The sequence below is a fragment of the Balaenoptera musculus genome, chromosome 4, assembly GCF_009873245.2.
Source record: "Balaenoptera musculus isolate JJ_BM4_2016_0621 chromosome 4, mBalMus1.pri.v3, whole genome shotgun sequence".
NCBI classification, from domain to species: domain Eukaryota; kingdom Metazoa; phylum Chordata; class Mammalia; order Artiodactyla; family Balaenopteridae; genus Balaenoptera; species Balaenoptera musculus.
In genome coordinates, this window is record NC_045788.1 from 116364324 (window position 1) to 116390794 (window position 26471).

The window sequence follows — 26471 nt, forward strand, 5'->3', positions numbered from 1 at the left end:
ATGAAGATGGCAAAAACTGTGGCAGTTTAAGAAGTGTGCAATTAACACGCTCAAGGATTAGGCAAATGGAATATGATGCAGGAGCCGGGTAGAAACAAGACTTGGCCTTTATCTTGTGGGCAAAGGTCTTTGTGCTCAGGGTAATGATTATGTCTTCAGAAAGTTTTATTGTGCTGTAGTGTGTAGAACATATTGGATAATAAAAACTAAAAGGTAAAAGACCAGTTAGAAAGCTACTATAGTAACTGTCTAACAGGTATGAAGTACTAAAGCTTGAATTTAGAAGATGGAAGTGGAAAAAGAAAGAAATCAATCTCATAATTCTTCCTGTTCTAATAAAAATGATTATAGAAATAGTCATATACACGGTCGCCTGCTATCATGTGTTGAATATATAAAGGCATAATATAAAACCAAAAACTTGCAAATAGACTTGCAGGAAAGACTTTGCTTAAGTCATCTCATCAAGTTACCTATCCTATAATGGAATAAACATTATAACATCTCCTTTGAATGTATTCTAGAGTAGCAAATACCATTTCTTAATACTGTAAGTCTTTGTTTACATTTTTATACTATTTTAAAAACATTTATTGTAGATGACCCCAAACTGAAATTTTCAAAAACTACAATTAGAAAATATCTGTATAAAATGGAACGATAACCTATACTTTACTATATAGAAACTACTTCTTAAAAACCACAAGGTCTGCCTGATGCATACTAATTTTAAGATACCAAAATACAGTGAATGTCTCTATATTTTACAGAAACACAGGATATCTCTTATAAACATATTTCTCAAACTGATTACCAATATTTTATGACGAAATGGAAAAATGCACGTATGTATACTCCAAAGATAAATTACCTGACCATAATATTACACTCTATTTGTGGAAAACCTCATATTTACATATTACTTTTAATAGGGATATACATATCAGTTTGATGAATAAACTACTTTCAACTAATTCAAATTATCAAAATGTATTATTACAAATATAACTGAAGATTTTTGTTTTCTCTTCCTTTAAATATTCCCTGCCCCAGAAAGTCCATAAAGGCAAATTTTCAGGAGTGAAAAATAGTGTATCTTCTTCATATATTCAATAAATATTTAGTCAATAAATACTTATGAGCTACTTCTAGATGTCCAGTGTTCTCTTAAACCACTTTATTGAGATATGATGTAGATACAAAAAGCTGTACATATTTAAGGTATACAACTGATGGGTTTAGATCTAAGCATACATTTGTGAAACCATCACCGTTATCAATACCATAAACACATACATGACCTTCAAAAGTTTCCTCCCGCCCTCTTTTTGTGTGATAGGAACACTTAACATTACTCTCAGCAAATTTTTAAGTATAAAATACACTATTGCTAACTATAGGTAATATGCTGTACAGTAGATCTCTAGGACTTGAGTAATTGAAAGTTTGTACCTTTTGACCAACAGCTCTCTGTTTCTCCCTCCCACACTTCCTGGTAACCACCATTCTACTCTCTCCTTCTATGAGTTTGATTCTTTTAGATTCTTCATATAAGTGGGGTCATGTAGTATTTATTCTTTTGTATCTGGCTTATTTCTTTTAGGATAATGTCCTCTACGTTCATCCATGTTGTCACAAATGACAGAATTTCTTTTTTTTTTAAGGTTGAATAATATTCCACTTTATGTAGATACATTTTCTTTACCCACTTATATGTGAATGGACATGTGGGCTGCTTCCATGTCTTGGCTATTGTAAATAATGCTGCAAAGAAATAAGAATGCAAATATCTCTTCAAGATCCTGATTTCACTTTCTCTGGATATATACCTAGAAGTAGGATTTCTGGATCATATAGTAGTTTTATTTTTAAGTTTTTGAGGAACCTTTATACTGTTTTCCAGAGTGGCTATACCAATTGATGCCCAGAATTATTCTAGGTTCTTTCAGATATATCAGTGACAAACACAACAGAAAAAGATTTCTGCTCTCAGAGCACTTTCATTCTAGAAGGGGAAAACAATCAATAAACAATTAATTTTAAAAATTCATAGTATTTTAAAGGTGATAAGTGCTGTGGAAAATGAAAAGAGAGTGGAGATGCAGCTCCCACTTTGAGTGGAGTGGTCACCAGCACAGGCCTCATCAAGAAGATGCCGTGGCCTTATCAGCTAATGCAAGAACTTTAGTTTTACTATAACTGAGGTGAAGGGTTTTATAAGCAGAGAACTGATTTTCTTTTTTTAAAAAATACCATGTACTATTATAACTGGGTGTCAAAAAGTATAGTTGACTTCATTTAAAAGGGAGGAGGGAGTGCTATTAAAAAACGTGTTGGTGGGAATGGCTATAAAAAAACTACCTTATATCAGGAACCCAAAATAACCACTAACACATGTGATTATGGCCAGTATTGCTTACTGGGCTTTACCGCTTATGACAGCCCTCCACACATGACCATTTTCACAGACTAGTAGTTCCTTATTCACATTCCGAATTCTGAACACTAAAAAGTTTAAAGCAAACCAATCTGCTAGCAAAATCTGACCCAAGTTCATGTGAGACAACTGACAGCTCCTGCTTCATCTCACTTGGCAAATATATACATGAAGAAACATTAACCCTCAAAACCCAGGTAAACTTTAAATATCCTCATTAATGAAAAGTCATAGGTACATCTATATGTATACATACAACCTTTTTTTAGCTGCCCTATTTTACTCAGAAGATAGTGGAGTTACATCATATGTCAATTTATCATATTAAAAGTAAACCAGCCATGCTCAAAAAAAAAAAAAAAAAAAAACAAACTAAAATTCTATCTAGCATATAACCTAGAGGAAGATGGACAATGTTGATCTGTTGTTACAGATTGTGATTTTACACTTTAAAGGTATGTATTTTTCATACAAATGTCCTGTAAACACTGGCTAATTGCTGTATCTCATGTTCAACCAAAAACAAAACAAAAAAACAATGTTATTTATTCCAACACTGAAGGAAACAGGCTGTTTGAGACCTACTGAAACATACTATATTAGAATCTGCATGGCATCTTTCTATTGAATTTTTTAGGATAATTTTAACTAGGTATGAATTAGACTAAAGCACTATCTTTAAAAAAATCCGAGATGTAACTTTATAACCATGCTGTCTACAAGACACAGGTGGCTACTGAGTACTTTAAAACTGACTAGTCTGAACTGTGATGGGCTGTAAAGTAAAAATACGCCCTGAATTTCAAAAACTTAGTATGAGAAAAAAGAATGTAAAATATCTCATAAATTTATACTAATTAAGCAATGGAATAATAGTTTTCAGATGTTGGGATAAATAAAATATTGTACTAACTTCACTAGTTTCTTTTTCCTTTTTTTAAACATTCCTACTAGAAAACTTAATATTTGAGCTCACATTATATTTCTATTCAACAGCTCTTCTCTATAATAAAGACTGAGAAAAAGATTAATACAAAATTTCTCAAGTACTTATGTTCTAGACTGAATAGTTTCACTTTATATCACCAAACAGAGTAATACAAACACAGATAAAGGTAGCAAGAAACATTCATCAGAAACTCAAATGCATCTATGGTTTTAGATATTCAAAGAGGTATCCAAAAAATTCAGCAATAAAGTAAAAGTCTTCATTATATGATATGTCTAATTTGTTTCAAAATCCATTTTCAGTATTTCCTTAGTCATAAGTATGTATAGAAGGGTTCTATGTCCTATTTCCCCTCACTAGAGTTAGGGTAGATCTAAGTTTCATGAACCAAACACATATCATAATGGAATCAGAAAACAGACAACTTAATTTTAACAGATGGGAAAATTTCATAACTCCTAAAAAACAACTTTAGAGTTTACGTAAAGATGGAGAAAAGTCCATTTCACAATAAGAACCATCATTAGTAAAGATACAGATTGACATTTCCTAAATATCCTTAAAAGTGCTCCAAGTACCTATTTACTGAAGTTAGACATATATATACTCCACCACATAGCAGTTCCATTCCTGTGCATATACTTATCAGAAATGAATGCTTATTTCTACCAAAAGATAAAAAAAGGTCATAGCAGCCTTATTTTAACCCCAAACTGGAAAGATATTCCATGTCCATTTACTGTAGGAGGGATAAACGATGGTATAATCATACAATGGAATATATACGACTGGGCGGGGGAGAGAGGGCGATGATACACACATGGATGACTTAAAGACATAATGTTAATCAAAAAAATCAGACACAAAAGAGTTCATACTACATGATTCCAATTGTATAAAGTTCAATAACAGGCATAACTAATCCAAGATAAAAGATGCCAAAGACTGGTTTTTCTGTTGGGTGAAGGCAGTATTGACCAGGAAAGACACCAACAAACCTCCTGGGGTAGGGTGTAGTGTAGTTACGCAGAGTACGCTTACGTAAAAAATCTCTGAACTAGCAAGTAAGAGTGCCAATTTAACTACATGAAGTTAGACTTCTGTAAAGTGGTTTTTGTTTTTGTTTTTTAATATAAGTAACTTTTTTTTAAAAAGGGCCTGACATATCATGAGCTATTTTCAAAAGAATTACTTAAAATCAATTCTTATTCAGAATTTACACAAGAACTTCTCTACTCAACCCTACAACTAAACTTAATTTCTTTGCCATTTTTTATTAATAAAAACTAGTAACCAGTTCAATTCTATCCAACCTACTCTTAATTTTGAGATTACCTGATAAATTTTCATAAATGGATAATTCCCAATGGCTTTAAAAAGTGTAATAATCTTCTCTGTAACTAACAGTTATAAACTATTTGAATGTTTATGTCTTTAAATACGTAATTATAATAGTTAATTCTTAGTTTAAAAAGATAACTTTAAACTCCTCAAAATTCAGGGTTTCTGATCATATCCTTTCTTTCATTGATAACGCATACATAAAAATTAAATTTAGTATTTGGGAGTTCACTAGAAGTCCTTTCACAGTCCTAATGTGTTTATTTAGATTTCTTATTTGCTTTTACCCTCCCCCTCTGACAGGAAGAGGGAGAAAATGCTGTTTTGCTAATAGTGAATAACCTTGAGCATACAGAGTTCAATACAATGTTCTATGGAAATATAAAAGACTATATTCATCCAATCCTAGAAACTCATAGTGCTTGACAAGCGATTATTTAAGAAAATTTGTAAAACTGATTTTTGTGTCATTTCATGTGAATATAAATCATGACTATCCAGTTAATAGAGTAATATGTACTCAAAGAAGTTGACCTATTCACTACAACAAATATATTATCTTATTAAATGTATGTATGCATTCTTCCTTCATCTGTGTCTATTCCAAGCAAGACAGCTGCCAAGTTTTATAAAAGACAAACACAAGACTTGGGGGGAGGTATCAAGGTGGACACCAAGAAGGAAACCCTGGGGTATGGCTGAAGGGAACTGTGTCCACCACTGACCTCAGCCAAATCGGTTGGTGTATCCACACGGGCTCTTGGGGTTGTAAAGGACAGAAACACAAAGCAGGTAAGTTTCTCAACTGACAATCTTAATATCCTTCCTTCCTAGTAATACATCACATATCCTGGGACTCAGGGTCTATGAGCAGATTAATTATTATGCTGCACCAACCTAGACACATGTGATAATGCAGAGGGAACTTAGCAGATGGATGTTCAGAGGCAGAGTCAGGTGACCTGGCTGAATATGTCCACGGGCCCTGATGAAAATACAGATGGCAGCTGGTCCCTATGCTAGAAGGTAGAATTGTTATAGGCAGGAAGAACTTTAAGACTGCCTGAATGTTTAATGTATATTTCACATGGTCTTAGATAAACAGAAACTTTTTATAACTCATTTTCAAATCAAAACATTCTTTAAAATAGTACTATGCTGAAAAGGTAAAATGTAAATATCTCAGATGTTTGAAAAAGGCAAAACTGGTTCCATCTAAACCAGATTCCTTCTACTCACACAAAATTCATAATTTACCAACACTGAAATATATCCCTCTCCTCTATTACAAATGTCAAATAACTAGTTTATCAATATCTGAAACTTAAGAAAACTAAACAATTAAATATGGCATAATATTCTTTCTTTCCTATAACTGAAAAGGCTTAACTACATTTTAAAACATGGAGCAGTGAGACAAAATACAATACCTTCTGGATGTGTTTCTCCCAAATGTTAAAATAATGGATCCTGAGGATAGAGCTTAAATTGCTCACAATCCAAACACTCTGTGAAAATTAATAAAAATAAGTGTTACTTCAAGTTGCATCTTATCTCAAAGAATTTCAATAGCACGTTTTACAAAGAACTCTTAACTACTGACTGAAAAACAAAATCTGAAAAAAATGACAAAAAAAGATGTATTGCAAGTAAAAAAATTCCTAATTATACATGTTTTCCTTGGGCATAGCTGTTGATCACATCTGATAAAAAATACGCATTACAAAATTATTTATACCAAAACACTACTTATCTGTCTTTACACTGCATTAAAGACTATATCACCAGTTCTCAAGTGTGTGAGAAGTTAATGTCAATGACCAAGAGGAATTCTGATCAAGGATTCTGGGAGAAAAAGTACTAGAATTATTTGGTAGTCAACACAAGAACTGAAACGCCTCACTTTTTTTTCTAGACCCTTAGAAACAAAAAAAATGTTAAACTTGGAATTAGAACCTTCCTAGATACAGAATGACATCAACATGTGGGACAGTTTATACTTTTAAGAACAGAAGAGTGGGTGAAAAGGTTTTAGGCCAGCAAGACCCACAGTCCACACTTTAACACTGTGGTGGCCTTGGAAGCTGTACATTGACCAACAGGCCAACGGACAGTGAGACCAGCTGGTGATAAGACAGGTACGGTGCAAACTCCGAGGCTCCACCACAGCAGCATTCCACTCGCATCACCCACTGCATTTATGTCTGGTTTACATTTTTAGAGTTCTCAATTCCTATCCCATAGCCTATGATTGGTTCTCAAGGATTATAGCTTAGCCTACAAATAAATCCATAAACCTAAACCTTAAACTCCCCAAATAAAGTATTTTTCATTATCACTTCATTTTACCAGTGCCCTTCAGTCTCCTTAAAACCATATATAGAGTACAACTTTCTTTGAGTGATGCTTCCTTAACATCCTAGGGAGGCAGGCTGTCCAACCACTCTGCCTCCGGGTCACTTCCTCTGTATCCTGCTTACTGTTACTCTCCCTGTGACTGCGAGCCTTGCATTCATCTCTGAATCCTCCAGCACCTAGCACGGCGCAAGGCACAGAGCTGATGCTGCGTGAAAGTCTGCTCTATGAACCAACGAATCTGGGAGACTCTATCAACTGATATACCATGCTGAGGTAAAAATAATACCAGCAAAGGAAAGCAGGTAGTTATATGAGCCAGCTACAATGAAGAATACTCGCCTTTTTAAAAATTTCATACTTCATACATACACACACACACTCAATTCTCATTCTCTCTCCCTCTCCGTCTCCCTTCTTTCTCTCAGTTCTTCATTAGCAAGACTCTCCTGGTATCTATGTCAATACTCTCCCACCCCCTACAGACAATCAGCCGGCTGGTGGCAGGGCTCCTTTCTGCCCAGGTGAATTGGGATTCTAGCCCTGCTGTCTGAGGTCCTGCACCAATTGGCATGGTAACTGGACATTAACACAAACCCTCTAGGCACGCCATCAGCAGCTCCTAAGCTACCCTCCATCAGCAGCTGGCAATGTCACTTATATGTGTAAGTCAAAAATACCTAGAATCATAACTAAGGCAGAATATTCCTAGAATTTTATTAGTAGACAGCTGGCATCGCCTTAAAATAGAAAAAACAAACAAACAAACCCTGAAGAGACCTCCTAGTGATTTAAAAAAAAAAAAAAAAAAACCTTATCATTTCCTATTAGGACGCTACTTTTTCAGCAACGAAATAAAAACATTACCAAATCATTTTATGTAATAAAATTTAACCTTACTTTGACCTTCCTCATAAAGCAAACAAACCTCTCTATCCAATAAAGTTCCATCTGAACTATGTAAGATGATAAGCAATACCTTAATTGCATTCATTTACATGACTCTGAAACTATTCTGGGCTGAAGTCACTGACTGCAAGGTCACAGAATACAAAAAAGTAAAATGTACGCAATTTACCGAGGAGGGGGAGGAACGATGCACTTAGGCAGTGGGGTAGTCCTTCTCCCTCCCTCCTCAGGAGACACCCAAAGCTTAATGCAATCAACAGGTGCAGCCATCTCTAACATCTCTATCTGAAATATATCATACATATACACACTGATTTTATAAATATACGTATAAAATATAGTAAGAATACGTATTTGATAAGTCCACCATATATTATGGTTTTCTTATTAAAATCAATCTCCCTGAATAGAGGCAAAGGGCAATTCTGTGCCTTAACAGCATTTAAAATCAAAATATGAAATAGGGCTATTACTTTTTCCATTGTTTCACAAAAATTTCTAACAACTAAAATTCAGGTTATAAAGCTGTAACAATTTTTAGGGCAAACACAGGATGTTAAGTATACTAAGCATTTCTGCTTTCATTTTTCATAACCTAAGCAAATACTCAACTAATTTGCTTAGAGGAGCAGACTTTTATGTCTCAAAGCCAATAATACCACGTTAGTAAAAGTAAAGAAATACAACTGACTGACAGAAACTGACTACCATAAATGACGAGGGACAATGTGTATTCCTCAGAACCTTAGAATATATCATAACACACAAAAACAAGTTAATCCTATAAAATATTTCCCTTTAGTAAAATTCTAACACAAACTAGATGTTATTGGCACTTGAATTTACTGGAGAAAAGAGAAGGAAACTAAAAGGTTAGGATCTAGACACCCTTAAAAATGTCTGTAATATTAGTACAAATGTAGAGCCTCAAATATTTGTTTTCGGTTTAAGATAACATCACCAGGAGATTCATTTAAGAAATTTCGGCCCATTAAATTAGATAAATCTCCCACATTTAATGTACTACCAAAGCATTTCTATACTGCTCAAGCCAAACTTTTGCAATTTAAAAATGATTTAGTGAAAAAGAAGCAATGATATTATAAAATTTATGCTTCTTCACCTTCTCTCCCTACCTAGAAGGGCAAGACTCTTTTCATGTAAATCTGAATTAGATCCCAATCATTTCAATTGATGCTACTCCACAAAGAACACAAGGATGAAAATATATTTAAGTACTATATTCTTAAACAAACTCCAACACCTTGATGCCACTTTGTCCTTTTTAAATGAGAAATAAAATAAAATCTCAATTTCTCTCTATAAGTTAAGCCAATTCACTTTGGAATACCTTAGTAGTAAAATAAATGCATACATGTATTTTAAAAAGTACTAGTTACTATTACGATCCACATATAACTTTCAGTGACCATATCTTCTTTAGATATTTTAATCCTTTCTATAAGAAATAATTCAGGCTTTAACATGATATAGATAATCTGTATAACTATGTAACAAGCAATTCATGGTTCACATATCTTGACAAGGATAAAAGCACTGGGGCCAATCAGCATCCTCTAATATTGCTTCCAGTGTTCTTGGTCACATTTTTATCTGATTTCAAATCTCAGGCTCACGATAATTTTCTGATAAATATAACTTTTGTTATTTCTCAAACACTTCCCTCTGTCCATCCAAAAGACTGAATGCTTTATGTTCCTAAAGCTCATTAATTATGATCACAATATTTATCTAAAGTTCTATTTCATACACATAAATTAGCCTTTCCTTGGATATTAGAATATGTTAAAACCAATTTTTATAACCACAGTCTAGCCTTTGTGTGTCTTTAAATGAGCTACAACCGTGAACTGAAAATGAACTATATTAATGGCATCACTCTTACAGCTCTCAAAGTTGAAGAAAAGAGTCCAAGCTTAGGTTCTGACACACTTCATTTTAACAGCATGCATCAGCCTCAGGTGAGCATAGTAAATCCCACCCACATAGCAAGCATGCATGTGTGTGCTCCTCTTTCCATTTTCTCTTTTCTTTTCCTTACCTCTCCCTAGGAAGTCAATGAACAAAATATTACACACTTTTTAAATGTATACAGTGGTACAGAGATAAATGATCTATCTTGTCCAAAAAGGAGGTACCTAAATAAAGAAACTTATCAATTCTCAATGTAAAGTTAAATCCTGGACTGACAGGTTGCTCAGATAACACCCAGAAAAGAGCAATATGACTCAACCTGTAAGGAACAGACCAAAAACACTCCATAAGATGAAGTGTATCTAGAGGAGACCATATCTCCATTTGAAACGCTTGCTATGGAACATGTTAATTGACAATTCCATCTAGGAAATATTTTTCTTCCTCTCTCACCTGTTCCCCCACCCATCTTGCACTCGACTCCATAAACAGCAGTTATCCCCCATTATAAAACAGTTGACGGTTAAAACAATGAGCCAACGAAGAAAGTACAATATTCTGTAACTGACATTTACTGCACTGGCCTTGGACTTCTAATCTTTACCAGACGGGCACACAAATCAATCCATCAGCTCATAAAGGTGTGCTTTTTTAACCTCTAAAACAGATGGGATTGGCCAGAAGTGTCTGGCATGTCAAACTGCTAATCACTGCTGCCCTTTGCACAAAATAACCCTCTTAAGTTGAGGCATGGTTGCACGGGAACCGACATTAGTCTGTGGGAAACCCATTTAACTGTCACACACTCCTGCCACTCCTGCTCTCCCTTAATTAAGCCTAATGCCTTATGCTTTGACCTTTTGTTCTAGCCTATTAACCCTATCTAGTACAAGTTCAATTACGTTAAACTAAAAACTTTGCTGTAAAATATTAAATGCCAAGCTCAAAAAATCATGAGGGACATCCTCACAGCCCTTAGTTCTATGCACCCTGTTTGTTACTCCACGCATGTGACAGTAAAACCTCACTTTTGAAGTGATACTGATTCTGATAGAGTCTAGAAGAACCAAATGATCATTCTGGTTCACCCCCTTATTTTACAAACTGAGGCCAGAAAACATTAAATGACTCACCCATTTCACAGCTTCAGTTGAACCACACTGAAACCTATCCAATTTCTAGCTCTGATCCTTTATTCTCCATCGTGTCTCTGATTTATAGTCAAACCACCCAGAAGTGTATTAAGGATACTAATATTTTCAACACATTATTACTTTTCACCACCCACTAAAATTCACTACACAAATAGGCCTAAAGCAAAACAAATGAGCACGTCAACAGAGTTTTGAGGTAATATTTCCTTTCCTCCCCACACCAAAACTTTCTATCCGCTCACTACTTTTCTTCTTTTTAAAAGGAACAATGGCCATCTGAGAACTGCTAAATTCTGCAACACTCCCAAGGCAATAGGTGCAAGTACAAATTTTTTTCTTCACTGATGCTTCATTTAAGTATTCAATAGAACAAATGACTGAAGCTACAGAAAGCAACAACTCGCTACTTATCCTCAAATGGAAAAAGCTGGTTATCTTTAAAAATATCTTTTTTACACCTATACGTAAACTGATTGCTGTTCAACATTTACCAGAATCCCAAAAAATAAAATCAAAAAAGTTTAAATTCCACTGTAAAATAAAATCAAACACAGTCCAAACTAACATGCTATCATCACAGGGGAATTTTAGTTTAAGTGCTATTCCTCTTTCCATTTACTTCATACAACTAGAAAAAACTGTTTCACCACTCTCACTATGACACATGAAAACAAACATTAATAACATCAAACGGGGCTTCCCTGGTGGCGCAGTGGTTGAGAATCTGCCTGCCAATGCAGGGGATACAGGTTTGAGCCCTGGTCTGGGAGGATCCCACATGCCGCGGAGCAACTGGGCCCGTGAGCCACAACTACTGAGCCTGTGCGTCTGGAGCCTGTGCTCCGCAACAAGAGAGGCCGCGACAGTGAGAGGCCCGCGCACCGCGATGAAGAGTGGCCCCCGCTCGCCGCAACTAGAGAAAGCCCTCGCACAGAAACCAAGACCCAACACAGCCATAAATAAATAAAATTAAAAAAAAAAAAAAGAACCGTGTGCTCTGACATATCTCAAAATAGTTCCTTTTAAAATAACATCAAACAAAATTTGGATTTCTACCTGTGAATCATGTGAGGAAATGCATATTAATTTCAGATTTTTGAAAGATTTAAAGTCAGATTTTACTTTTATCCTTTTATTGACTGCCCAAAGACCCATTTTTATCTATTTTCAGTATTAACCAATACTGTTATTTTTGCCTTTAGCCACCTGGAACCTTACAGGTTAAGATAATATGCCATTAAGTGGAACATATAACAATTTTCAAAAGAAACAGTGATGAACAACTTCAATGACAGAATTTACTACTTTTTAAGGGGTAAAAGTAGAATGTGTACAAAAGTAAAACTCAAAGTGAATGTGCTTATGTTATTAGAATGGTACTTTCTTGGCATCATCAGAAGGAATATACACAAGAATTTATAATATGTAGCATATGCAGGTAGATGAGCAGTCAAAGGGAAAACAAACACTGACAGCAAGAACAACTAGCAGCAAACTAATGATTCAGAGTCTCGGTCACCTTTTTTTACTGCAAACGATATTAATGTTAATTTTTTTTACATATATACACACACACACACACACACACACACACACACATATATATATATATATATATATATATATATATATACATTCTTTTTTATATTCTTTTCCATTATGGTTTATCCCGGGACATTGAATATAGTTCCCTATGCCATACAGTAGGACCTTGTTGTCCATGATATTAATGTTAGTTTAAATGAGATATCATGCCTTAATTACAAGAGTCAGCTCGTAAAAATAGAAATTAAGTTTGGGTCTCAGACACTGAGGAATTTAACAGTGGGAAAGTTATACTAGTGCATAAAATCCACGTACTCTACAACATACTGACTGACACTAAGGAACAATTGAAAGGAAAGAGCAGTTCAGCACTGATGCAAACACAAAGTAGAATATACCACATTAATAGTAAATGTGCTAATTTTTCTACTATTCTACTTTGGACAGTAGTCCATTAGCCTGTATATCTTCTTTTACTATGATTTATATGATTCACTGCTATTTACTTGTGAATAGAAAAATACATGAGCCCTGAGAGGTGTTTTTTCTGTTTACAAAAAGCATCTACTTCTAAGCATGCATAAAGTTTAGTAAAAACTATTGTCTTCACAAGCAAGAAACTGGGTTAAAGTCATTATAAGAGCATTTGTTAAATCTCAGTGCTGTATATTTATGTCCCAGATAATCTACTCATTTTCTTTAGCATTTGAGAATTAACTGCTGGTCTATAAATTTCTGAGCTCCATTTTAAAATAATTTTCTTTTCCAACTTAGCATTATTAATCAAGTTGAACGTGATAATGTTCTAACAGTCAGAAAATTCACCTCTAGTGAAGAGCAAATCCTAATTTTAAAAAATAACAGAAGAGCTTCATATACTACTTAAGGTCTATAATTTACTAGGTTTTGAATCATCAAGTCCTTCCTGATACCTTCTAACTTTTAAGATTACTGAACGTCAAAATTAATGCTAAACATGAGATTCTGAGATGCCTCCAGTGTCTCAAGCAGTCAAATTCAATGCAATTAAATGTGCTGAGCTGGTGGATCCTTATGACTACTGCAAGTGAGGCCAAGGAAATTGCCCATAAGGCTCTAGAAATATTGTTTCATTTCTTTAAAAAAAATTAAATGTTGCCTCCCCCAATTTCGCTGAACATGCATTCTAATGTGTTATAAATTGTGTATTTTTCAAGAAACTTAGTATTACAGAACAATGTCTAATGCCAAATAATTATAATGTCACCAACAGTTAGTTTCACTTTTTCCTTCATAATAAATATGCCTGGAAAGAAGATGATAAATTTCAAGGAAGAAATATTATTTCTTATAGAAGTTCTAATTTAAATAGACCAAAGAAAAACTGTAGAACAGCAGCTATTATGCATAAGTTAGTCATGGTATTTAGCAGTTTTTAATGTATAAATACATAGAGGCCCGATTCCTAACCCCCAAAAAAGCCAGATTTCACCAATAGTTGGGATTGGTACAGTTCAATTCAACAAATGTTTTAACAACCTTCTGTATGCCAGGCACCTACAGCACCAACAATACACTGATGAATAAGCTCCTATTCATGGAACTTACCCTCTATTGAGGAGGACAGACATTAAACAAGTGTGAGACTATCCCAATCAGGGGTACAAGGAATTGTGAGAGACAAATCTGATCTTGTTAGAGGCTTGGAGACTGTACTGAGCACCTACACTCTCTCGTCCACTGTCCCGTGAGTGAGAATATTCCTTTCCAATTTGCTTCACCAAGGTGAGGAATGTGGTCAGTCTGTGGCCGACATCAACGGCTACCATTAGGTTTCTTCTCTCTTGCTCTCTTTCTAGAGGGGTGGACCTCGGTGCACTTGGTTCAGGGCACTGATCACCCCTGGTCTACACAGTGTCCTTGCATCTGATATGCTACCTTTTCAAAGGAGAATACGGAGTGGGGCCCATAACCTCTGTATTCTGTTCCCAATTGAACCAACAGACCCAACCACCTCCACTAATAGTTTTAGAATATTACTCTTCGGTAGTAAGCACAGCTCGCCTGTGATTGTTCTGACCACACTAGTCCACTAAAGTTAACCTGACTCTGTTAATCGACACATAAAAGTTCCCCTACTGAATTTTAAATAGAACTCAGAAATGTATATAACATGTAGAAACAAAGCTAATGCATGAACAGATGCTCACCTGTACTGTAAAGCTTCTCTTCTTAAATTCTCACCCTAGAAAATACATCCCAAGTTCTAGAATATCAAATGAATCACAAGACTGTCCTGAAGACCATATTTTAATAGCATGAGAAGGAAACAGGCTACAAAAAACAAGGATGATAGGGCTGGCCCTGCTCACTCCACTCCTTCAGACCCAGTCCTGATTATCAGAGGTCCTCCCTTGGGCTTAGCTTAGACTTAGTGTACTGCTGGATCCATCACCAAAGGTTATTAACTATTCCTTAACACCTGGTACAGAAAGCCCCTCTTTCTGAGATTGCTTTAGTAAAAACAAACAAACAAAAGAGTGTGAAATGCATCAAGACTTGATTTCTCACCCTGGGTTCAGCCAGTTGCCAGCTGTTGGTTTTAAATTCTTAGGTGCCCAGTGTCCTCCTCTGCAAGATGCAGACAAAAAATGTTTTGGAAATTTTAAATTAACAACAATGTCAAAAATGTTGGGAGACGAGTAATCATTTACCCTACTGTGTCACATGGATACCTAGCCATTAAAAAGAAAAGAACAAGTGAGAAATTAAGAGAACAAAAGGGAAAACAGGGGAAAAAGGAGACAAAAATCGAGGAGGATCAAGAGAAAAGAAAAAGGTGTGTAAGTGAAATAGTAGCACTTATCTCTATTTGATTTACAGTCCACACCAACGACCTATCCTATGTGCTTTTCTGTTAAGCAAGATGCCTCTATACACCGACTTGCTTGAAAATGAGGAAGTAGGACAAGGTACCTCTAGAACAAGTGCACTTAAACCCAGAAATTCCATAGCTTCTATCAAATTTCCTTCCAACCTGATATCTAAGGATGCTATGAAAGTACTTCAGTTTGTGAAAGCCCAAGCAAAAAGGAAAAAAAAAAAAACAAAAAACGGAAGAAAACATAATGTTGATTCAGGTCAGTCAAGGATCACCAAGACAGGTAAGGGTAGCATTTTACTAACAAAGTGAACAGTGCACTGCTTTGAGTTCTGCCTCAATAATACCAAACATCCAGATATTGGGAAAGAACCAGGTGGTGAATAAAAACCTTCCATCTTCAATGCTTGGCCTCATGCAGATTCAGTCTATTTCAATTAACTTTTAAAAAAGGCATGGATGTGTTAGGGAAATAATATAAATACATATCTGAACTCCAGAAAAATTTTTTTACCCAGATTGTTCACCTTCACAGTTTCTCTCTTATTTGGCCAGATACAATATAGTTTCTTAATAAAAGATCATAGTAAAATGTTCCTTTGCAGCTTTTATACAAACCCTTTTGTTTATCCAACATTTACTTGGCATTTCAAAATCCAAAGCACACTAAAAAATATTATGTATATGAGCATTATTACTCATCCTTGTGTCTCCAATACGGTTTCAACTTGACTACCTTTTAGTGTAGAGGGAACCACTCAGCTTGAGTCTTTTGGTTCAAAGTTCCATAAATTTTAAATGAGGAAAGTAAAAAGAGGTGGAGAGGTTTATAACTCCATTTCTCACGGCTCCAACAATAAAAGAACATGCCTGACCTGTACTTCAAAATACATGATGTGCTTCAAACCTCCCTAACTCAAAAACTTCTTTCCTGACCGTGGTCTACTCCCAAAATGAAGCCAAATACTCCTCATCTCTTGATTTCTGCATCCTTCTGATAAATTCACAAATGCATTGTCAATTTCCTCTTCCTATTACAGAGACTAGTTCATTAGCATAGCACAGTCTTTAAAATAAAATTACTGGGGGTGAACATAGGACAATAAAAATAAAAATCATGTTAAGAACCATAACAGTCAAGAGATTTAACTTTTCAACCAGGAAAAGCTATGGCTTTGCATTTGCTACAACTGCTCCTTGAAGTGCACAAACATAATTAGCCTGGGGAACACTTGGATTAAGACCATGACAAGCTCTTTTAATGAATTATATCAAGAAACATAGTTGCTTTCTCTGCCTCAAAGAACACTGTAGCAATTCTGAGGTCCACTTCACAGGAGCTAAGAGCCCGCACAGCTGCCCTTGGTGACTACATCTTCCTTACGCAAGCGCAGGAGCAGGACATCAGCTCTCTGAGAACTCACAGCAACTGTGGCAGAAACATTTCTTGGAAACAGGGTGCCTTCCCAGTGGGACTGATCTTTGAGAAGCCAGGCTGGGTGAATGCTGCTTGAGTCCTGAGGCTCTCAGGCTGGGAGCAGGGATTTTTTTAAGAATGATTTTCTAAAAATCAGAGAAAGACTGGTTTTCTCTTCAAAAGATGGCATATTCTCATGGAAAAGCAAATTTTATCAATGAAATTAGCTGTGTGACCTCAGGCAAGTTACTCAGGCATCTCTCAGACTAGGTCTCTGTATCTGTAAAGTAGAGAAAATGATACCTATACGTCACAGGGGAACTGTAAAGCAGCCAGCACCATGCCTGGCACAAAGCAGGTATCCCCAAATCCTCTTCCTTTCCCTACTCCTCCCCGCAGTAAAAAAGGAAAAGGCAAAAGACAGGTAACTAAATAACCTTTTTATATTTCAAGTTTTGACCCATCATCTCTACTCCTTTCAAAACCGTAACCTTGAAATCTTTACTGCTTACTGTCAACAGCATATATTGATATACAGTCAGAATTTCAGAATTTAGAAATGAAATCTAACCTCCCTGTTCTACAGATTCTACACATGTTGCCCAGACACATGAAAGGCCTTTCCTTTCATCAGTATCATACATCGATTTAGCAGCAGAACCTAAGCTAGAAAAATATGTGTGGAATAACAAAACAGAAACACTTTTTTAAAATATGCTTTTCAAAAGTCAGACCTGAGCCTATATGACCCATTGTGTAAATACTCCCTTTAGGGGAAAAACTACAACTGTGATTAGTTTCATTTTGAGCGTATTTCTTATATCCCATTTGTGAGTGTTTCACATGTTTTCAAATACTTTTTCTTGCTGTTCTCCACCTTCTTCTGTCCTCCTTCCTTCCCTTAATTTGTTTCTTTTCCAGGGTATAAATCTACCACTCTACTGTAGATTACTATAAATTCATAAATTCGGGAATCAAAAAAAAATTCTTAAAAAGTATGCTTTTTAAAAACCAGTTATAATCCCTTAAACGTTTCGTATCTCTCTATTTCTAGGTAAATTCCTCAAGACAGAAGTCTCTTTTAAACTTCTAATCCTCAAACTTTGATTGTGCTCTGCTATATGTCAGGCTCTCTTAACCACATTAGGTCATTAAATCTCCAAAATTATAGTAATATTCTAATTCCAAGATTGCTTATAAACATAATTTCCTTTCTTACTATTGCAATGCTAAATTATCATCTTTTTTTAACGCAGTAACATATTTAACATGTTCACATGTTAGGTACAGTACAGGCAAATTCAACAATTGAAAGCACACAACTACAAGAAGCTAGCTCAGCCGCTACGTGGCTTAGCTTTTCTCTTACCTAAAGCTAATCACCTTACTTTTACCTAGTACCCTCACATAGCTGGTAAAGAAGGTAAAAGTAAAATAATCAAAGCAGACTGCAAAAAAAAAACCACAAGTTCCAAACTCCTTAGTTCCTGAGCTATCCTCAATCCATCAGCAAATTACAGATCTGAAAACAAGGAGTAGCCCTATCATTTAACAGGAGACTGAAAAATGACTTTCTTAATTAAAAGTCCAAGGGTGAGAGACTCCTTTCCACCAAAGCTCTGAATAAACACCAACATCAGGTCAATCAGAGCTGTCCTGGTCCCAGTGGTATCTTAAGCTGATGACTCAAATTCCCAGCGAGCTTCTAGTTTAATATTTCTTGAAACTCTTGGCTTAGTCACACAGTGACCTGGAATTTAAGGCAAATAAGGGTCTCTTCCTCCCATCCTTAAAGATATTTTTGCTGAATGACACAAAGTTAAAGAGGCAAGATGGGTTTAGAGCTTTTTAGAGTTTTTACTCCCTGAGGTGTACCAAGTTAAAAAATTGGGGACAGTGAACCATGCTAGCTTTGAATTTCAAACACAACTATTAACCCTGTCAGAGAAGCAAGTCCATTCCCAAGTTTTAACAAAATGCCTTTTTTTTAACCCCAGCACTGTTTATTGAAAGAGGAAGGAAAGAAGAATGAAAGGGAGGGAGGGAGGGAGGTGAGGAGGGAGGGAAGTGGGGAGGGAGGGAGGGAGGTGGGGAGGGACGGAGGGAGGTGGGGAGGATGGACGGATGTCACAAGCACCTTCCTAGACAAAGTTTCAACATATTCTGGAGTTCTTCTTGAATTTGTTTCAATCAAAAAACATATAAATTATAATTTCTTTAACAGGTAATTATCCATACATTATCTTCAACAACTATCTTAAAATCTGGTTTAGCTTTAAAAAAAATCTTAGTACTACTAAGTAAATACAGTGGAGTCCTTTTTTTCCATAACTTCAAAGAGTAATTTTTTTCTACATTTCTGAGTTGCCAGTCTTCTAAATTCTTCAAATCCGCTTCTCATTATATTACTCCTAGAGTTCTAGGCTAAATGTTATCTCTAGCTTGGTTCAAGGTGCTAATTTTAACAAAATCCTAATAACAATGGTAAAATGTATCATCTTTACTTTTTCCTCATTCTTGTTCTCAATGTTTTATGAATTTAAGAAAAATTATGTTTCAGGTGTAATGATATCCTGAAATGCTATGTTTTATTTGTAGTATTTGCAAGATAGTGTAGGGATCAATTTGAATTTTAAGGTTCATAATGCAGAGTATGTACTATAACAGTGACAACAATTAGTATATCATCCTACTTATCTCAATACCTATACTTATTATGAAAAATTAAAATTACTCTTCATACCTGTAGCAAAACAAAAGGAAATTTCTATTCTAAATAAACTCTAATTTTTAGAATCCTAAATATTCAGTTTGAACATTAAGTTTCAAGGACCAAAAAACAACAGATGGGCAACTGTATTACAGTTTGCAAAAAAACCTTGCTAAGATTTCAGAGGTCTCTTTGGTCCCAATTTTCCCCTTACCCTTGAATCACAAGATAATGTGCTTAAAGAAAGCATTCTTTCTGGGGTTATTTACATGAAGTTACCTTTATCAGAAATCTTATGAAAGAGTTCTCCAGTTCACCACCCAAACCTCAGCACTCTGTTTTCCATGTTCAATAAGACCCTTGGAAAACACCATATCTCAAAAGAATAAAGAAAAGGTGGTCTATTTTTAGTTCATTTCCTTCCAAATAAACTATTACTCCCTAACTCCTGGTTCTATGCTGGTACCCAATTTTGACCTTCCAGTTTAGATATATTTAAGAGACATTCAAAAACAGTGTACACATGCACAAGTGGGGAACCTGTCATTTCTCCCCCTCAAACCACCACTATTTTTATAATATTGATGACCTCATAAAAGGAACTCCATTACCATCAGCAAACATGTCCCTGCTTCAGCACCAGATGCAACCAGGATATGGAAACAAGATCTCTCTCCTCCATTTACTTTTTATTCATTCCAACCTCTGGATATAACCCTCAGTTCCATTCCATTGGCCTGCTTCACCATCTGACACGCTTGATTTTTACCTTCTCAAGTCTTAGTGACCATCCTGGTGCCATATTTCCCTCATTGTTGTGTTAATCTAAACATTACAGAATGAGTTTGCTCATTTTCCCCCAAGACAGTCCCCTCAAAAAACTGCAACTTAAGGAAATGCATCTTGAACAATTTAATTCTCAGATTCATACTCATTATCCTGAAAGCCCTCCACCCCTCCCCACCCCATATTCTGTTCTGTTTCTCTGACTTTTCAATAGTAATCAAAAGTTGCTTTTCATAAAAATATTTCTCTAGTTGGAAGATGGGTACAAAGGGTTTTGTTAGAACAGTAAATGCTTTTTTCCCTAGTCTTCATCCATGTTAACAGTAAATCACTATGAAACCAACCAAAACAAAACCCACCCTCACTGTGTGTAGCCACGTGAAGGGGCATATGGAAAAAGCTCAAGAGTAAAGAACCTTCATCCCAGCACAGCCAAGAAGGGAAGCTACAAATGAAGGCAGTTTTCATGGAAGAAAACATCCACAGATGTAGAAGCTACTTATTTTAGAAAAGGGGACAAGAGAGCAATAAGGAGAGAGAGAGGTGGGGTATAGACAGACAAACTGGAATGCCTCTTCTCTGTTCACCTACACTTTAAAACCTGACTGTATCCGGCAATCTAAAGTTTGAAAAGCAAAACTAAACCTATCACAATTTAAAGTGAACAATTTTCTCCTAATAAAAATTAGCTGTTTTGGGGCTTCCCTGGTGGCGCAGTGGTTGAGAGTCTGCCTGCCAATGCAGGGGACACGGGTTCGAGCCCTGGTCTGGGAGGATCCCACGTGCCGCGGAGCGACTGAGCCCGTGAGCCACAATTGCTGAGCCTGCGCGTCTGGAGCCTGTGCTCCGCAACAGGAGAGGCCGCGATAGTGAGAGGCCCGCGCACCGCGATGAAGAGTGGTCCCCACTTGCCGCAACTAGAGAAAGCCCTCACACAGAAACGAAGACCCAACACAGCCATAAATAAATAAATAAATAAATAAATAAATAAAATTAAAAAAAAAAAATTAGCTGTTTTGAACTTATTTGGGGCAGAATTATTTTTTTAACCTGATACACAAAGCTATCATTGCTTTTTCAGAACAACACTTCAAAATGACCTTTTAAGTTTCTTACAATCGTAAAATTTTAAAACTAAAAACCGAATCCCTTTAACATCACATATCCTAAACCACTCTGATGTAAAATTACTTCTATGCCACTGTCTTCTAGTACTGGTTTCCAATGGAATCTGTACAATTAATAATAACCTTCTTCCTTCTCATCTTTCTAGGAAGCCAAGAATGACATATCTCCTTATCTCCCTATTTGTGCCATTAGATTGACATATTTTGGCTCACCTGTCACCTTCCATAAAACTCTGCTTTCAGATATGAGTTAATTCATTTTTAGTTGTCCTCAATGTTCTAAAATAGTGATGTTTGACAGAATTAATACAGTGCTCCAGTTCTCTCTGTTCAACTGGTATTTAATTAAAGATCTTGGAGGCATCTTTGTCTCCAGTTACACCGCTTAAAGAAGGAATGTTACTTCCTACCTGGACAACGTGCTAAACCACATGGCAACAGAGCTGCCTTCCTAAGGTCTCCCATTTAACAGATTGCTTTACTGTGTATAAACTACTAGCAAGACAGATTACCACTTTATTTCATGTTGATTTTACTTTTCACATCTCTGAACCACAACTCTACTATAGCCTACATTCTCTCTTACCTTTCAAGTTGCCAGCATTTCTGGACTTGTAATGTTCCCTTATATTTTTATTTGATCATTGCTTTTGTTTTACCTGGACCTCAAAAAGTCCTAATGGTATTTAATTTGTAAGATTTCTTGAATCTCTGGTAACCATGCAGAGAATCTTTAAGCAATGAGAGCTACCTGGAGCACGAGCAGAAAATTTCTTGTTTTAGACTCTTTTGAATTAATATCTCTTGGTGAATAGCCCACTCAACTTAATATGTCATAATTTTCAATTGTAAAGGTAGCATGGATAATTTAAATTGGCACTTGCTATTTATTACACAAATAACTGTTCTCTTAGAATGCGTTTTGAAAGCTAGCATTTCTCAATAATTCTTTGGCTATATCGGAACCACAAGAGACATATCAATTTAAGCAAACTTCAGGAGCAATAAACTAACAAACAAGACTCTAGGTGGTGGTATAGGTTATTTTTTTAGCATGATGTTTTGCTCTTAAAAAACTGCAAGAGTCAGAGGAGCCTTTAGCCTCTTTTACAGACACCTTTTTACTGCAACCTTACAATATTTTAGGGTGTTAAATTAGTAAAAGTTTCGAGACACATTCAGGAAGTGGGTCCAGACATTAAAACTGGTTTTCAACTACCTCAAAGGCACTGTAGAGAGCGCACTGGAGTAAAACCAACAATGAGTAGTCCTCTTTTTTGTTTGTTTTTAATACGTATTTTCCTCATGCTCCTAGGGCACTTTCAGGGCTAAGTATGCAAAGAGGTCTTTCCCCACCAGAGTGTATGAAACAGGCTAAAGTAACAATCCTACAGCCTGCAGGATAGGGGATGCTCCATTGACTGAATCTTCTTTGTCTCTAGGAACTAATTCCAGGCAGAAAAAAGTTAGCACTGGTGACGAAGCCACTACTCTCTGAACCAGCTAAACTCAAACCACATTACCAAACTGCTGGGCAAAACCAGAGCAACTTACTTAGAAGTTGAAAAACACTTCAAAATACTCCAGGCAGCAACCCACACTTAGGTGCCAGGCAGATGAAGCAGCATTTGTTTAAAAAGTCCACTTATTTCAGTGTCTCTTCAACAAGGGTGCCGAACTAGTGATTAAACACTGAATAATCACATCAGGAAGATGCCACCCACTTGCTAAAACCATGATTCACTAACAAGCAGGTTCAATGCAATTCATAACTTTGAAGAATGAATTACTAAAGCTCTTTGCTTCACAAATACCACTCTCCCCCAACCCCCCCCCCCAAATGTAAACAGCAATCATCATCTATAAACGGACAACCATTTTTACTTTGGACACCTACGGATGGTCTCTCTTCCTCTGGAAACAGTTTTTCCCGCACAATCTCACATTTAATCATTTACATTACCGGAGACAAACTCCAACTCAGTTCCACCAACTGAGTGAAAAATCCTTGTGGCTAAGAAGGTCTTAATTCTTTTCCAAAATAAAAATGCTCTATTAAAAAAATTTAAAAAGCAAAACTACTTATCATTCTGTTCTTCTACTATCTTCAAAACCCAACTGCAATCCCTAACGAGATAGAAGGTAGAAACTCCTGTAATGCTTCAGAGATCAACATGTGTCACAGACTCCCAGCTTGTTCACCTCTAAGACACAGTTGATTCCTTTGTTCCTTCAGACTGAACACCAACTCTTGATTAAAATTTGGAAACTACTTTGGAAAGGATATGACGGTTTGTAGAATATTTCCAGAGAAACCCTTCATAAAACAACAACATGCACTAGTAGTAGAAGAGGACACACATATAAGAGTGAAAAACAAGCCTCCCGAAGCCTCCCAGGACCTGCACGGAGCTCACCCTAGATGTGAGCCCGGTTTCTGGCTCAGGGGTAAAGTGATGGTTGAGGCCTCGGGTCGAAGGGGCCTCTCCCTCGGGAGGGGAAGGACAAGTACCGACGGGCTGGGCTGGACCCGGGGGTCCTCCGGGGATCGGAAGCGCGGTCTCTTTTCCTACCCACTTTCCCCGGCCCGGGATCCGCGAGCACAGAACAGGGAGGCACCCGGGTGAGAGGCGGGGAGCTGCGCCCGGCGCCGCCCAGGACGCCCGGGGCAGCAGGAGCGGCGCGGCGAGAAGCGCCCAGGGCTCGGGGTCGAGGGAGCAGCCGAGCGGGACGCGACCCCGGCCCGCGCCGCCCCCCCTCCCCGCCCCGGCCCAGCTCAGGGGCCACCCGGAGGCCGCCCCCCGGCCCAGGACTGGCACGGACGCGCCAGTGAGCCCGGAGCCAACTCCACAACTTGGCGGCCCCGCTGCCCGGGCCCCCCGAGTTCCCGGGGAGATTCGGACCCAGCAGGAGAGGCGGAATTTCCCCGGAAACTATCCCCCCCCCCACCATCTCGCCCCGCCGCCGAGCCCACCCCGCCGCCTGCGTCCGCTCCCGCCACCCGCAGCGCCGGCCCCGCCGCCCCGACGCCCCCGAGGCCCTACCGGCCAACGCCAACGCCGCCGCGGGCCGCGATCCCGGCCGTTTCCGGCGGCGCGGGCGGCCGCTCCTCCAAGCCCCCCAGCCGCGGCCGCCACTCACCCGAGGCCGCCGCGGCTCCGAGCCCGGGGCTCCGGCAGGCTCACTCCGCGAAGGCGCCCCACCGCCCCGTCCTCCCTCGGCGCCCCAGCGAGCTCTTGCCTCCGACCGGCAGCACTGCCGAGCGCAGCGGCGGACGCGAGGCCACGGGCGGGCGTGCGGGCGCGCGGGCGGGCGTGGGGCCGGGTCGTCCCTCCGCCTCGGCCGCCGCCTCCTCCTCCGCCGCCGCCGCCGCCGCCTCCCGAGTTCGGGGCTCTGCTGCAATGTCTGCGAGGCTGACTTTGAGCGCCTCGCTCGCCGCCCGCCCGCAGCCGCGCTCCTCCCTCCGCCGCTGAGTCCGCCGCGGCCCAGTCCCTCCCCTCGCCGCTCGACGCCATTCAGCTCTTCAGCCAAGTTTCTTAACCCTTTTTTCCCCTTCTTTCCCATTGTCACCGGGGCGGGAGGAAGGCGCCCAGGTCCCGGAGGCTCGCGGGAGCTGAGGGGCCCCCTCGGTTGGCTGGTTTTCCTTCTCGCCCGCCCTCCGGCCGGCCGGGCGGGGACTGCGGGGCCCCGAGGCGGCGGGAGGACCGCGGCGGCGGGGAGAGGTGGGTGCTCCACGCGCCCGCGCCGTCCGCCGCGGCTCCCGGCTCTGTCCAGCCGCCGCCACGGCCGAAGGCGCCCGGACAGCTCCTCCCGGGACCCCGGGGGGACCGATCTCGAGACACAGGCCAAAGGCTCGTGTTGGGGGCACAGCCTGGGGGCCGGGACTCCCCGGGTCCCTTCCTGGGTGCCGGCGCCCTAGGCGTCCCCCTCCTCCCATTTCGCCCCACGACACGCGTCCCCTTGGCTCCCTCTCGCCCACCCCCAACTTCCACCACCTTGTAATCTGTGTGTCTTGCTTTGATCTTGGGGGGCACGGGCACTAACTGCGGGTCACTTTGACCCCACGCCCAGCACGTAGGAGGCAGCCAGGGATAAATGCGGAGTGAGTCCGAGAGGAAAACTGGGAAGGAGACCTGAGGAGCGCCCCATTCAGCTCCTCGGACGGCGGAGGACCCGGGAGCAGGGTTTATCTTCAGCTGCTTTGTCACTGCGAAGTCTCCAGCGGAGTCAATTCTCGAATCTACACCATCCCCGGGAAGAATCTGACCCTACAAGACGAGGCAGAAGGCACCGGGCTGCCACTTCTCAGGCAGCTCTCCGCGGTTCAGGCTCCGAGTAAGAAATAACAATTACATCACGAGGCCCGGGCGGCAGCGCCGAGGAGCCTCCCGGTTTCCTGCAGCCTGATCTCGCTGAACCCGCCTCTAAACTGGGGGGCATACGGATTGGTGAAGAGAGAAAGTGGAGGGAGGAGAGAGTCATCTGAAACCATCATTTCCCCCTTCTCCCTGTATTTGCTGTTTTAAAATCTTCTCCTCAACGCTCCCCAAACATCTAACTAGAACTATTAACACCCCCTCAACACCTCCGCAGATGTCAGGTTTCTTTTTGACTCTAGCATCTAGCATTTAGTAACTCGCCATGAAAAGAAAAAAAAAAAAAAAATTACCAGGGGAAATGAGGACCGTTGCTGAAATTGTTTTTGCTTGCTACGAAAACGCTAAAGTACAGCTTAGCCTCACTGTGAACTCCGAAATGGCATGCCTGTGTTCAAACACTTATTACACAAAACAAGTGAGTGGATGAGACACTCCATTCTTACGTGTAGGTTTTCAGACCCTTAAGAATTCGATAGCATTTGAAAATAGAGTTGCTAGTGCACTTAAAAAAATAAAAAAGAACTATCCAAGTCGTAAAAAGTATTCTATGCCTGTTATGTAATGGCT

The 26471-nt window shown here is 38.8% G+C and overlaps 1 protein-coding gene across 7 annotated transcripts in view; it reads right to left on the reverse strand.

Moving 5' to 3' along the window:
* Positions 1-25594, reverse strand: part of NRIP1 (nuclear receptor interacting protein 1) — a 258524-nt gene extending 232930 nt beyond the window's left edge. For 5 of the 7 annotated variants that reach the window (XR_005019643.1, XR_005019644.1, XR_005019645.1 and 2 more), the window contains exons 1-2: positions 25521-25594; positions 6158-6235 (exon numbers count right to left, since the gene is read on the reverse strand). The gene's annotated coding sequence lies outside the window, so the exon portion shown is untranslated. Of the gene's footprint in view, positions 1-6157; positions 6236-24666; positions 24749-25520 lie in introns of those variants that run through there. The other 2 variants (XM_036849601.1, XM_036849602.1) reach the window with 2 other exon arrangements.
* Positions 25595-26471: the final 877 nt, after the last annotated feature.